The following is a 15199-nucleotide window of genomic DNA, read 5'->3' as shown; positions in this document are numbered from 1 at the left end:
CTGCTCCTCCTCCTGACTTCCTGACAATTGTGTCTCATCATCGTCCACCACTTGTTGAGACACGTTGCCAACTTCGTGAGAACGTGGCTGCTCAAATATTTGGCCATCTGTACAGACGATCTCCTCATGACCCACTTCAATATGAGCTGGCGAGAGGCCAGAAAGTGTGAATGGAAACGTGAACAGCTCTTCCGAGTGTCCAAGTGTGGGATCATTAATGTCCGAGGAGGACGTGTACTCAGCCTGGTGGTAGGAAGGAGGATCAGGTTCAGAAATGTGCGGTGCAGTATCACGGCTACTGACACTTGACCGTGTGGAAGACAGAGTGTTTGTGGTGGTGCCAATCTGACTGGAAGCATTATCTGCTATCCAACTAACAACCTGTTGACACTGGTCTTGGTTCAAGAGCGGTGTACTGCTGCGGTCCCCAAGAATTTGGGACAGGACGTGCGAGCGACTAGATGTGGCCCTTTGTTGTGGCGAAATTAGAGCTTGCCCACGACCTCGGCCTCTGCCTGCACCACCATCACGTCCACTTCCTTGTTCCTTGCCAATGCCCTTGCGCATTTTGCAATGCTGTGCTGACGTGTATTCACTACTTGTGCGTTATATAATAGTTTGGTAAAAACGCACACAAGTGCACCTGTACGCTGCCACCGACAGGCACACACGTGCGGTTTTTAAATGCAAGCACGGACGCACTAAGAACCTAACACAGGTTTTAGGGGCAAAAATTAAGAACTCTGACACTATCAGCCACTGCTGACTGACGTGTATTATACACTACACTTGTGCGTTATATAATAGTTTGGTAAAAACGCACACAAGTGCACCTGTACGCTGCCACCGACAGGCACACACGTGCGGTTTTTAAATGCAAGCACGGACGCACTAAGAACCTAACACAGGTTTTAGGAGCAAAAATTAAGAACTCTGACACTATCAGCCACTGCTGACTGACGTGTATTATACACTACACTTGTGCGTTATATAATAGTTTGGTAAAAACGCACACAAGTGCACCTGTACGCTGCCACCGACAGGCACACACGTGCGGTTTTTAAATGCAAGCACGGATGCACTAAGAACCTAACACAGGTTTTAGGAGCAAAAATTAAGAACTCTGACACTATCAGCCACTGCTGACTGACGTGTATTATACACTACACTTGTGCGTTATATAATAGTTTGGTAAAAACGCACACAAGTGCACCTGTACGCTGCCACCGACAGGCACACACGTGCGGTTTTTAAATGCAAGCACGGACGCACTAAGAACCTAACACAGGTTTTAGGAGCAAAAATTAAGAACTCTGACACTATCAGCCACTGCTGACTGACGTGTATTATACACTACACTTGTGCGTTATATAATAGTTTGGTAAAAACGCACACAAGTGCACCTGTACGCTGCCACCGACAGGCACACACGTGCGGTTTTTAAATGCAAGCACGGACGCACTAAGAACCTAACACAGGTTTTAGGAGCAAAAATTAAGAACTCTGACACTATCAGCCACTGCTGACTGACGTGTATTATACACTACACTTGTGCGTTATATAATAGTTTGGTAAAAACGCACACAAGTGCACCTGTACGCTGCCACCGACAGGCACACACGTGCGGTTTTTAAATGCAAGCACGGACGCACTAAGAACCTAACACAGGTTTTAGGGGCAAAAATTAAGAACTCTGACACTATCAGCCACTGCTGACTGACGTGTATTATACACTACACTTGTGCGTTATATAATAGTTTGGTAAAAACGCACACAAGTGCACCTGTACGCTGCCACCGACAGGCACACACGTGCGGTTTTTAAATGCAAGCACGGACGCACTAAGAACCTAACACAGGTTTTAGGAGCAAAAATTAAGAACTCTGACACTATCAGCCACTGCTGACTGACGTGTATTATACACTACACTTGTGCGTTATATAATAGTTTGGTAAAAACGCACACAAGTGCACCTGTACGCTGCCACCGACAGGCACACACGTGCGGTTTTTAAATGCAAGCACGGACGCACTAAGAACCTAACACAGGTTTTAGGAGCAAAAATTAAGAACTCTGACACTATCAGCCACTGCTGACTGACGTGTATTATACACTACACTTGTGCGTTATATAATAGTTTGGTAAAAACGCACACAAGTGCACCTGTACGCTGCCACCGACAGGCACACACGTGCGGTTTTTAAATGCAAGCACGGACGCACTAAGAACCTAACACAGGTTTTAGGAGCAAAAATTAAGAACTCTGACACTATCAGCCACTGCTGACTGACGTGTATTATACACTACACTTGTGCGTTATATAATAGTTTGGTAAAAACGCACACAAGTGCACCTGTACGCTGCCACCGACAGGCACACACGTGCGGTTTTTAAATGCAAGCACGGACGCACTAAGAACCTAACACAGGTTTTAGGAGCAAAAATTAAGAACTCTGACACTATCAGCCACTGCTGACTGACGTGTATTATACACTACACTTGTGCGTTATATAATAGTTTGGTAAAAACGCACACAAGTGCACCTGTACGCTGCCACCGACAGGCACACACGTGCGGTTTTTAAATGCAAGCACGGACGCACTAAGAACCTAACAGGTTTTAGGAGCGACAATTGCTGAGAAGTCTGACACTATCAGGACTGTTTTAGACTGTGTACACCAGCCCCAGATATGATGAAGGCTGGTATACGGTCACCACTAGGAATGGCTATATACCCTGCCTGCCTGCCTGCCTGCCTGCCTGTATACTGGTACAATAGTCCTGACAAGGACTCTTTTGGTCACTAGCCTGTATTCCAACCTGGCTATACCCTGCCTGTATACAGCAACAATAGTCCTGAGAAGGACTCTGCTACTGTACTCCGACCTGGCTATACCCTGCCTGCCTGTATACAACTAGAATAGTCCTGAGAAGGACTTTTGGTCACACTGTTTGCAGCCCTGCAACTGAAAAAGCTATAAAGGGCCGCAAAGCTTTCCCTGAATCAGCGACACTCTCCCTGCACTCACTGTCTGGATAGCTGTGAGCAGAGCACAGCGCGCCGGCCGGTATAAAGGCTCGGTCACGCTGTGCAGGCCGGCCAATCACTGCAATTCCACAACTAACAGGGCTGTGGCATTGCAGTGGTCTGCCAGCCAATCCCTGCATGAGGGCTGGCTCTCAAAAGAGCGCCAACATGCAGAAATGAAGACCTCGAGTACAGCACGAGTATCGCGAGATTACTCGGTCCCCGCCGAGCAGCCCGAGTACAGCGATACTCGTGCGAGTACCGAGTAGTTACAAGCATGCTCGCTCATCAGTAATGAATAGTAGAACTGCTCTTAGCAGCACTCACCTGGTCTATTTCAATCCCGTACCCATGACTGAGTCATGGCTGTGGGCGGGACAGGTCCAAGCAAATGCTGCATGAAGTAAATAGCCTGTGGACAAGGCCTGATGACTTAATGTGAACAGTCACCAACCGCCAAAATCTAGACAGATGGAATACATCCCAAATTGGGGTGCATAGCAAGGTGGAGGTCAACCACCGACCAATTCAATGAAGAAAAACAAAAAGCCAGCACTAATTGTGCACTTCAGCACTAACAATTCCAAACTGTACTTATAAAAAATTTTGAGATTTTTGGCAAAAAATTGCAATTTCTTGAGCTGCCTCGCCACGTCACGGCAAATCTCATTTGAGGCAGTCCTACACTAAAATATTTTTATAAAATGTGCCATACGGCCTCACATATGAATAGTAGAACTGCTCTTAGCAGCACTCACCTGGTCTATTTCAATCCCGTACCCATGACTGAGTCATGGCTGTGGGCGGGACAGGTCCAAGCAAATGCTGCATGAAGTAAATAGCCTGTGGACAAGGCCTGATGACTTAATGTGAACAGTCACCAACCGCCAAAATCTAGACAGATGGAATACATCCCAAATTGGGGTGCATAGCAAGGTGGAGGTCAACCACCGACCAATTCAATGAAGAAAAACAAAAAGCCAGCACTAAATGTGCACTTCAGCACTAACAATTCCAAACTGTACTTATAAAAAATTTTGAGATTTTTGGCAAAAAATTGCAATTTCTTGAGCTGCCTCGCCACGTCACGGCAAATCTCATTTGAGGCAGTCCTACACTAAAATATTTTTATAAAATGTGCCATACGGCCTCACATATGAATAGTAGAACTGCTCTTAGCAGCACTCACCTGGTCTATTTCAATCCCGTACCCATGACTGAGTCATGGATGTGGGCGGGACAGGTCCAAGCAAATGCTGCATGAAGTAAATAGCCTGTGGACAAGGCCTGATGACTTAATGTGAACAGTCACCAACCGCCAAAATCTAGACAGATGGAATACATCCCAAATTGGGGTGCATAGCAAGGTGGAGGTCAACCACCGACCAAATCAATGAAGAAAAACAAAAAGCCAGCACTAAATGTGCACTTCAGCACTAAATGGAAATGGAATTGGAAATGGAAAACTGCTGCATTTGTGAAAGTAACATGCCAATTTTTCAGCAAAAAAAGCTACATGTAAATATAGCGTAAGGGGTGGAGGAGGGTTTTTTCTCTTTTTTTGTATTTGCCTTCTATTCATGTCATTATTATATAGGAAAAATGTTTCCTAACAATTTTTTTCCTGTAAAATTCATTTTATCTTTAGTTTTGTATGTATTATTGTCACTCAATAAAAGTGGCATAATACTCTGACAACATTGTTCCTAGCAGCGACCTTGGAGTCAGAGCTGCATCCAGGCGTCTCCCCCATGCAGTTTCTCTTTCATTTGAACACTGAAACCATCCATTTCAGTGATTTTACTGCCCCCTCAAACCTCCTGGCAGGGTCTACCGGAAAAATGCTCCTGTTTCTGTCTCGCAAGTGACTAGCGGGGTTTACCTAGTACCTGGTAAACCCCCAGAAAATGTTACAACACACAGGTGACACAGGGGTCCTGATACAATGGAGGTCCCTGCCACTAGGGAGAGGGGTGAGGGTGCACCTACTCACCTCAAGCTGAGCTCCCTAGCGTTCCTATACAGATTCTTTCAACCTGTCGTGAGCAGGATACCTTATTCCCTCAGCTAGCCCAACATTCACCCTGCCTAGTGAGTAGGCCGACGAGTTCACAAGACTTGCCACTACAATACAGAAACACAAGGGAAGGAATACAAACAGGGAAAATGGACATGCAAGGAAAAGACACTCCAAGCAGCTTCAGTGCAAAAAACACCACTGCTGCACACAACATGATAGACTTCTTCCACAGCAGGCTCCTTCCGTAGTGGACCACATAGAAATATTATATTCAGTTTTTATCACAGACATCATGTAATCAGATCACATGATTTAAATAGGGAAGGGGAGTGAGCTCAAAGAGCCACACCTGAGATTGAGAGCTAAACCCTGCAGGCAGGCAGGAAAGAGTGCTCTTATAACACCACAAGGAAGGAGATGTTATTAAATAACAGCAGTGGACCTGTCAGCAGCGAAGAGCTGTGACCTTCTGACACCAGATTCACCTGGGGTCTCCCCCAAGTGAGATACACTCATGACAGTTTCCCATTGGCTTGCATTATACGTGTTACTCGAGTCGAGTCGGTTCAAGTGTCTGACCTGCTCGGTTTGATTAGGGAGTACTCAAGCATTTTAAATCTCGCTCATCAGTATTTTGCAACTTTTGTTCTTGTTTATATACCTATTCTTCATAACCACTTCACTTCTGATATCTGAGGCTTTTGCTTTTAATGAGATGCCTATGAGCAAAACATTTTCATGCAGTCTCAGAACAGCATTAGTGATGTACTCTTATCAGCTAGTAGCCTCAGCAGCCTTCCTCTTGACCTCTCACTAGCCATGTAAGTGCCCACTTAAAATACGAATAGATATAATTTACGAATGAATACACAATAATCAGATGTGCATTCACATGTGTATCCAGGACCGCCTATAGGTTCATGCCTACTGTGCCTATACGTGCCATTATACATTGCCATTTACGTTTGCTTTGTGTGATCAAGTGTAAGAATACAGTAAAATGCCTCTTTTAGCAATTACCATGCTAATTCTTTGCATTCATCTTTCTCTATGAATCTAATGTATACATTCAAGTATTTTTTTCTTAAAATCATTTCCTTTGAAACTGTTCTACATTGTTGAAAAAATTGCTGTGATGAGCAGATTCCGCGCAATTTTAACCCACCTGCAACGCATTACTTTGAAGTTTAGAGAAAGCATAATTTACCCTACAGCTATTAAAGAACTTAAAATAAAGATATTAGAAATTTTTTTTTCCACCTTTTGAGTTTACATTTGTATTTTCTTTCCACAGCTAAAAATGTGACTTGGAGGAGGGGGTCTCATTCAACCTTTATCAAGCTTCTTTTTTTTTTTGCTTATAATACTGAACACAAAGGCATTTCACATAAAGATGCATTAGTAGAAAATGTCACAAAGAAAACAATTCACTTTCACAATAAATAGCTTTAGGACAGCTAGTCGGGTCAAAAAGCAATGCTTTATTAACTTGATGTGAAGTCTAGCGATCAAATGGTAGCCTCTGAGAATGTAGACTTTATAATTGAAAAATACTGGAAATTGTAATCCAAAACACATTTATTATTTTAAACTTAAAAAGAAAAAGATAACACCCACAAAAAGGTACATTGATGCATATATATATATATATATATATATATATATATATATATATATATATATATATATATTATACTGTGTGTATATATATACATACACACTCATATACAGTATACAATTTAATTTTGCAACTATGTAAGACCAAAACATTCTTAAAGATGATTCTGTATTTAAGGGGATAATAAAGTCACAAGTATATGTCATCTAACGAGAAAGGCTGAGCAAGGTCATATAAAGATTGCGCTAGTAAAACTCCATAAAGCCCTCTTCACACGTCAGTGATAAAAACACACGTTTTTCATGGTCCATGTTGAAGGTGCGTACGGGCATCCGTGTGCTGTTATTTTGGCACGTGTGTTCTCTGTATGCTATAGGGCACTTTACACACAGTGACATCGCTAGCGATGCCGCTGGTGAAAGCACCCGCCCCCGTCGGGCAATTCGCTGCCCTTGGCGCACAACACCGCTTACACCCGTCACACATACTTACCTGCCTAGCGACGTCGCTGTGGCCGGCGAACCGCCTCCTTTCTAAGGGGGCGGTTCGTGAGGCGTCAAGCGACGTCACTAAGCGGCCGCCCAATAGTAGCGGAGGGGCAGCTATGAGCGGACGGAACATCCCGCCCACCTCCTTCATCCCTCATTGCCGGCGGCCGCAGGTACGGTGATGTTCCTCGCTCCTGCGGTGTCACACATAGCGATGTGTGCTGCCACAGGAACGATGAACAACCTGCGTCCTGCAACAGCAACAATAATTGGGATTAGAATGACGCCTCAACGATCAATGATTAGTTGGGTAATTTTGATCGTTAACGGTCGTTCGTGCGTTTCACACGCAACGACGTCGCTAACGAGGCCGGATGTGTGTCACGAATTCCGTGACCCCAACGACATCTCGTTAGCGATGTCGTTGCGTGTAAAGTGGCTTTATCTCTGATAGCACACAGAGATGAGGAACTTTTAACTCACCTGCCCCCTGCGTTGCTGTCTCTGGCGCTACTGCTTCTGGGTCCTCAGTGCAGTCAATATTCATGAGCATAATGAGCGGGCCTGGAAGCAAGTGACAGCAGCGCCGAAGACAGCTACGCTGGAAACAGGCGAGTATAGAAAATAATTTTATTTCAAAGACACATGTTTTCTCCGGTACTTGTCACACTGATGTCACATGGATCACAACAGTGTGTTATCCATGTGACATGAGTGCTGCCAAAGAAAATTCTTCATAAGTTTCTGGGTATTAATAGCACTTATTGTCCTGTATGTGTAGTAAGTGGGAGTGCCTTGAATGGATTGACAGTTCTTGACAGAAAATTAAAGAAGGTTGTGGTCAGAGAGTGGGAAAGAGCAGTTAATAAGATCATGTACTGAGCAGAGCCAGGAGAAGACCATGTCCAGCGTATTCCTGTTTTCATGTTTATTAAAGTTAGCAAGCTGTGAAAGGCAAAAGAGAAAGTTAGAGATAAAAGATGAGAGGCAGATAGGGATGGGGACCATCAAAAATGCTAAATCTCCCATGATGAGAGTGGGAATGTCACAGGCTAGTCAGTGTGGAAGGTAGGTGGCAAAGTGATCTAAGAACAGACAGGGGAGGCGGGGTCTGGAGGCCGATACATAACTGCCACTCGCAAGGAGAAAGGGCCTGAAAAGTCTTCAATTGTAGACATTGTAGACCTCAAAAGTAGGGAAAATAAGTGAGGGTACAAGAGGGATAAGCTAAAAAGCACACTTTGTTGAAAATAACAGACCAACACCTTCAAAATACAAGAGAGCAGGAGTGGCGCTGGTGTCCAACTACTGGATTTAGGTCCCAGTAAGAGCTAGTGTGCCGCCCTCGTGGAAGCAGCTGAGCTGCTCGGATCCGGGTTCGCTGTGGCTTGAGGGTCTCCGGACCCGGGGGTTGTGCGGCCACTCGAGTGAAAGGGGGGTATTTACAGGGGAGTTGATGTATAGTTTGTGACGCCACCCATGGTGCGCAGTATTTGGGGAGTACCGCCGCTGCCGTTGGGAGTACCCGGGGCAGTGAAGTGGGGCAGCTTTGTGTTATTACCCTCCACGGGTAGGGGGAATGCCCTGGGGCTTGGTGAGGGGTACCGTAGAGTGCAGGGGTCACTCTCGTACTCACTCAGTTCATAAGCAACACTGACAACCAGGTAAACCAAGTCTCTGGGTACCGCTGCTACTGAGGGGAGCTCGTCCGGTTCCCGTCCCCAAGTGGTGTTGCCTGGTGATCCGTTTCCTGCCTCCTGGCACTAAGTTTGACTTCAACTTGATGGCCCGGTAGAATGGAACTAGCGAGCAAATAAATGAATACATAGGGTGAATACATTTTGCAGCACAAATGAACTAGGAACAAGTTTCTTTGATTGTCTTGCATGATTCACTCTTCTCTTGCTCTATATAACTGCCATGTTTAACTTCCTGGCACTTGTAAAAATCTGGCACAAGTGCCTTCCCCTTAGCTTTGCCTAAATATATAGGAAGGTTTGTGCTTAGAACCAAGTGTAATTTAATTTGTTAACTAATGTGAAAAAGTCATTTAGTTGCTTAGTAGTTACCTTGGATTTGCTTGTGACCATGCAGATTATTATATGTCTTGCTCTTTGAGTGATTTTTGTTGGTTGACCAACCCTAGGGAGGCTAATAATAATATTTAATTTATGCAATTTGTATACAATCTAACTGTTCATTGGTGAATTCCAAGATGGTTTTGTAACTTTTTTCAGCCCAATGACCATCCTCAACTCTTCTTCTGAGATATTCAGACATCTCCTTTGTCTGTACCATGATACATTTACACAAATGTGTTGTGAAGATGAAACTTTGATAGATGCCTGTTCTTTAAACAAAACAGGACACCCTCTCACAACTGATTTTCATCCTATTGATTGAAACACCTAACTATAATTTTACCCTCAAATTATTGGCTAATGCTACATGTTCACATATTTTTACTTTTATAACTCACAGATGTGATATTACACCATATTGCTCATTTAAAAAATGATTAAAAAAAGTCTAATATTTACTCGTTTGATTTGGGTTTCTTTATCTTAAATTTAAGACATGTGTAGATCTGAGGTACAATAGTACAAAGGACTGCTGATAAGTCTTTGGCTTTACCCAGAAAGAAAAGAGATAGGATGATGAAACTTTACATTTATTCCACATACTCTCCACTGATGTCAGCCCACCTCTTACATTGGTATTCCAAGTTCTGTAAGCCTAGAAAAAGAAGGATTTTAGTTGTGCATCAAACCAGGCATCCATAGCAGCCATGGCATCAGAGATGGTGTGAAATTTGGTACCCTTGAGGTGTTTCTTCAGGTTTGGAAACAGATGATATTTGGAGGGAGCTAGTTCTGGTGAATAAAGTGGGTGGTCAACGAGCTTGAAGCCCAGCTCTGCCAGCTTTGCCTTCGTCGCTTGTGCAGTGTGAGTGGAAGCGTTGACTTGCAGGAACAAGATTCCTTTGGACATTTTGTCGAGCCTTTAAAGGTGGCTTTACACACTGCAACATCGCAAGCGACATCGCTGTAACGTCACCGGTTTTGTGACGTTATAGCGACCTCCCCAGCGACATTGCAGTGTGTGAAACACATCAGCGACCTGTCCCCTGCTGTGAAGTTGTGATCTCTACAAATCGTTCAGGACCATTCTTTGGTCCTTTGTTTCCCGCTGTGCAGCAAAGTCTCAGTGTGTAAAGGGGACTTTACAGCGACTTCGTTAGCGACTTCCCTTTCAAAAAGCTGCTTTACAACGTCCCCAATGACTAGCGAGGTCGTTCTGCAGGTCTGGATCGCTGTTGCGTTGTTGGCCAGGTTTGCCTATTTGACAGCTCACCAGAGACTTTGTAGCGATCCCGGCCAGGTTGGGATCGCTGGTGGGATCGCTAGAAAGTTTCAGTGTGTAAAGGGGCCTTTAGCCTTCAGAGCAGCCTTCAATTGGTCCAAAAGTTCAATGTAATACCTTGCACAACTCTTTTGATGGTAGTCCACTAGCAGCAAACCCTCCTTATTCCAGAACACAGACGTCATCACCTTAGTGGCTGATTTTTGCACCCTAAACTTCTTTGGACGAGGAGAACTACTGTGCCTCTACTCTTTTGACTGTTCCTTGTTTTCAGGGTCATATAAATAAATCCAGGTCTCATCCATAGTGACCGGGAAGTTTTCACTCGCATGGTTCCCTGATTTGTTGTCAAACATTTGGGGACCTACTTTGCAGATCGCTTCCTCATGTGCAAATGTTCATGGATAATGACACAAACACGTTCACGAGAAATCCCCATGATGTCTGCTATTGCTTTAGCTGAAATTTGTGGATTCTCCAGTATGAGGTCAGCATCGACGATCAATGGAACAACAATCACTCTCGGTCGTCCAGGACGTTCCTCATCATTGGGTCTGATGTGGCCCGTTTTAAATTTGACAACCCAGTTCTTAACTGTGGAATATGAAGGGCATTGATCCCCCAATGTCTGTGACATATCACCATGAATATCCTTCTCGGACTTTCCTTACAGAAACAAGAATTTTATCACTCCTCTGCTCTCAGTTGCTATGAATTTCGCATTAGACTCCGCCATTTTAATTTCCCGAGTGTGTAGAACACTGTTGCCATAAGCAATAAACACAAAACTTTGAAAACATATATTAGACACATAAGACTTTCATGTGGTGTAACTTTCATTACCAAAGAAACAAAAAAAAGATCACAAAGCCAAAGACTTATCAGCAGTCACTCGTATTAGATTAAATCTATGGAAAAATATGGAAGATTCTGAAGGATTCACAAACTTTTAAGCACCAATGTATATGGGAATTTATAGTGAAAGTGAAACCTCTCTTATTAATGTCTCACTGACTTGCTTTAGTGAGATGCCAGCCAGTATCAGCTGTAATGTTATTACAATGAATCTCTCACAAAGTTTCATTATACAAACCACATGCATTGTTAAATTGATCTTTTTGACCTTAAATCTATATAATCCTTTGTGAATGTGTAATCTCAGTCTCCACCCACCTAACCTGATTGACAGCTCCTCAAGAACCCTCCTCCATGTTGCTGCTCAGATCTCACACCGCTCAGTAAAAGTGGCAGCTGACAATTAAAGGGAACCTGTCACTAGCATTTTCATTATGAAACTAAAAATGAAAATTCTAGTGACAGGTTCCCTTTAAGCTCGGTGGGCAGAAACTCAATACACTTATCACATGTGTTCTCTCCCTTTATAGCATGACTAATAAAATGATCATCTTAATATCATGATTATAGAGTCATTCCGGCATGGATTATCTAAAGTAAGTACACCAGCTTCATTAGGTCTATGAGCTTTATTTAATAATTGATGCAGACCGTATTTTGACTGATGACAGATCCACTTATTTTTTGGCTGGACAGTAAACATATATGCCAACACTCCCATTCTCTTTAAAACAAAGCCACAGAATTTGACTACGAGGAAAGCTGAGCTGAAGCATGGACAGGTGGATTCATCCCATTGACATTCATCCCATTGTGTCTAAATAATAGAAGGAATTCAAATGACATACAGTTAAGTCCAGAAATATTTGGACAGTGACACAAGTTTTGTTATTTTAGCTGTTTACAAAAACATGTTCAGAAATACAATTATATATATAATATGGGCTGAAAGTGCACACTCCGAGCTGCAATATGAGAGTTTTCACATCCAAATCGGAGAAAGGGTTTAGGAATCATAGCTCTGTAATGCATAGCCTCCTCTTTTTCAAGGGACCAAAAGTAATTGGACAAGAGACTCTAAGGGCTGCAATTAACTCTGAAGGCGTCTCCCTCGTTAACCTGTAATCAATGAAGTAGTTAAAAGGTCAGGGGTTGATTACAGGTGTGTGGTTTTGCATTTGGAAGCTGTTGCTGTGACCAGACAACATGCGGTCTAAGGAACTCTCAATTGAGGTGAAGCAAAACATCCTGAGGCTGAAAAAAGAAGAAAAAATCCATCAGAGAGATAGCAGACATGCTTGGAGTAGCAAAATCAACAGTCGGGTACATTCTGAGAAAAAAGGAATTGACTGGTGAGCTTGGGAACTCAAAAAGGCCTGGGCGTCCACGGATGACAACAGTGGTGGATGATCGCCGCATACTTTCTTTGGTGAAGAAGAACCCGTTCACAAGATCAACTGAAGTCCAGAACACTCTCAGTGAAGTAGGTGTATCTGTCTCTAAGTCAACAGTAAAGAGAAGACTCCATGAAAGTAAATACAAAGGGTTCACATCTAGATGCAAACCATTCATCAATTCCAAAAATAGATAGGCCAGAGTTAAATTTGCTGAAAAACACCTCATGAAGCCAGCTCAGTTCTGGAAAAGTATTCTATGGACAGATGAGACAAAGATCAACCTGTACCAGAATGATGGGAAGAAAAAAGTTTGAAGAAGAAAGGGAACGGCACATGATCCAAGGCACACCACATCCTCTGTAAAACATGGTGGAGGCAACGTGATGGCATGGGCATGCATGGCTTTCAATGGCACTGGGTCACTTGTGTTTATTGATGACATAACAGCAGACAAGAGTAGCCGGATGAATTCTGAAGTGTACCGGGATATACTTTCAGCCCAGATTCAGCCAAATGCCGCAAAGTTGATCGGACGGCGCTTCATAGTACAGATGGACAATGACCCCAAGCATACAGCCAAAGCTACCCAGAAGTTCATGAGTGCAAAAAAGTGGAACATTCTGCAATGGCCAAGTCAATCACCAGATCTTAACCCAATTGAGCATGCATTTCACTTGCTCAAATCCAGACTTAAGACGGAAAGACCCACAAACAAGCAAGACCTGAAGGCTGCGGCTGTAAAGGCCTGGCAAAGCATTAAGAAGGAGGAAACCCAGCGTTTGGTGATGTCCATGGGTTCCAGACTTAAGGCAGTGATTGTCTCCAAAGGATTCGCAACAAAATATTGAAACTAAAAAATTTTTTTGGGGTTTGGTTTATTTGTCCAATTACTTTTGACCTCCTAAAATGTGGAGTGTTTGTAAAGAAATGTGTACAATTCCTACAATTTCTATCAGATATTTTTGTTCAAACCTTCAAATTAAACGTTACAATCTGCACTTGAATTCTGTTGTAGAGGTTTCATTTCAAATCCAATGTGGTGGCATGCAGAGCCCAACTCGCGAAAATTGTGTCACTGTCCAAATATTTCTGGACCTAACTGTATTGTATGAAAAACTGTCTACTGTGTACTGTCCTCTATACTGATTAAAGGGGACCTGTCACCAGGTTTGTCCCCTATAAGCTGTGACCACCACCAGTAAGCTCTTATATACAGCATTCCAGAATACTGTATATAAGAGCCCAGGCTGATCTGTAGAATGTAAAAAACAACTTTATTATACTCACCTGCAAGGTGGTCGGTTCCAAAGGGCGTCAATGGTCTCGGTATGATGTCTCCTATCTTTTTGCGATTGCTGTTCCGGAATGGTGGACTATCTGAGGATAATGTAGGGTGCGTCAACCACACAGAACAAGAAGGAGGACGGCGATAACTAGAAGATAGGAGGCGCCGGACCAGCGACACCCATTGGACCTGACTGTCCCGCAGGTGAGTATAATAAAAGGTTTTTTACACTATACAGATGAGCCTGTGCATTTATATACAGTATTCTAGAATGCTGTATATAGGGGATCACTGTTGGTGGCCGCAGCTTATAGGGGACAAATCTGGTGACAGGTTCCCTTTAATACATTAAGGCTTTGAATTTCGATGAGCTTTAATTAACCACTAATTATTAAATAAAACAAATAAAATATAAAGCTTGCCTTCTTATTTTCATAGTAATCAAACAGAACTTTAGCTTAATAAAGTGACTCAAATTAAGACTGACCATGTCATACATTCTACAGGAAAGTCATAATAGCTGTTCCTCATACATATATTCACGCAGAAAAGGTTCACAGAATGAAAACCCATTAGCATTACTGCACATTAGATGGAGGATTGTTTACTTTTAACTGGGCAACATTTTATGTACAATTATATTTTATGACATTCAGCTGCATATAAAGTAGGATAGATATCAGCGCTTTCAGTGGTATAACATGATTTATATGCCATCCTCTACTTAACCATAAAGAAAATGATGTCTCAAGGCATAGCTCGGTGATCAAAACTATGAATTCCGTGAATTCATTATTATTTAATTCCTATGCAGCTCAGTGGTGAGTAGAAACAATCCATTTCTTCATATTTCAGCTCAATTATTTACAGTATTGTAGACATATGAGGTTATAAAGTAGTAATTAAATACCTTGAAACATGTATGAATTCAGCACAAGATAGAAATGGTTTCTAATTGTATTTTCACTGCCAATAAGCAACACACATTGATCAGTAATGTGGTGAACAAGATGACACAAGGTGAAGAGCATATTTTATTCATTATAGACTCAACACAATAATAAAACATAATGCAAACACTTGGGCACAAAACTTTAGGGGTTTTACTGAATTTAAAGGGTGCAATTTTTTAAATGTCTTGTGTG

This window comes from Anomaloglossus baeobatrachus, chromosome 2 (genome assembly GCF_048569485.1).
Source record: "Anomaloglossus baeobatrachus isolate aAnoBae1 chromosome 2, aAnoBae1.hap1, whole genome shotgun sequence".
NCBI classification, from domain to species: Eukaryota; Metazoa; Chordata; class Amphibia; order Anura; family Aromobatidae; genus Anomaloglossus; species Anomaloglossus baeobatrachus.
Note: the sequence above shows the minus strand (reverse complement) of the source record.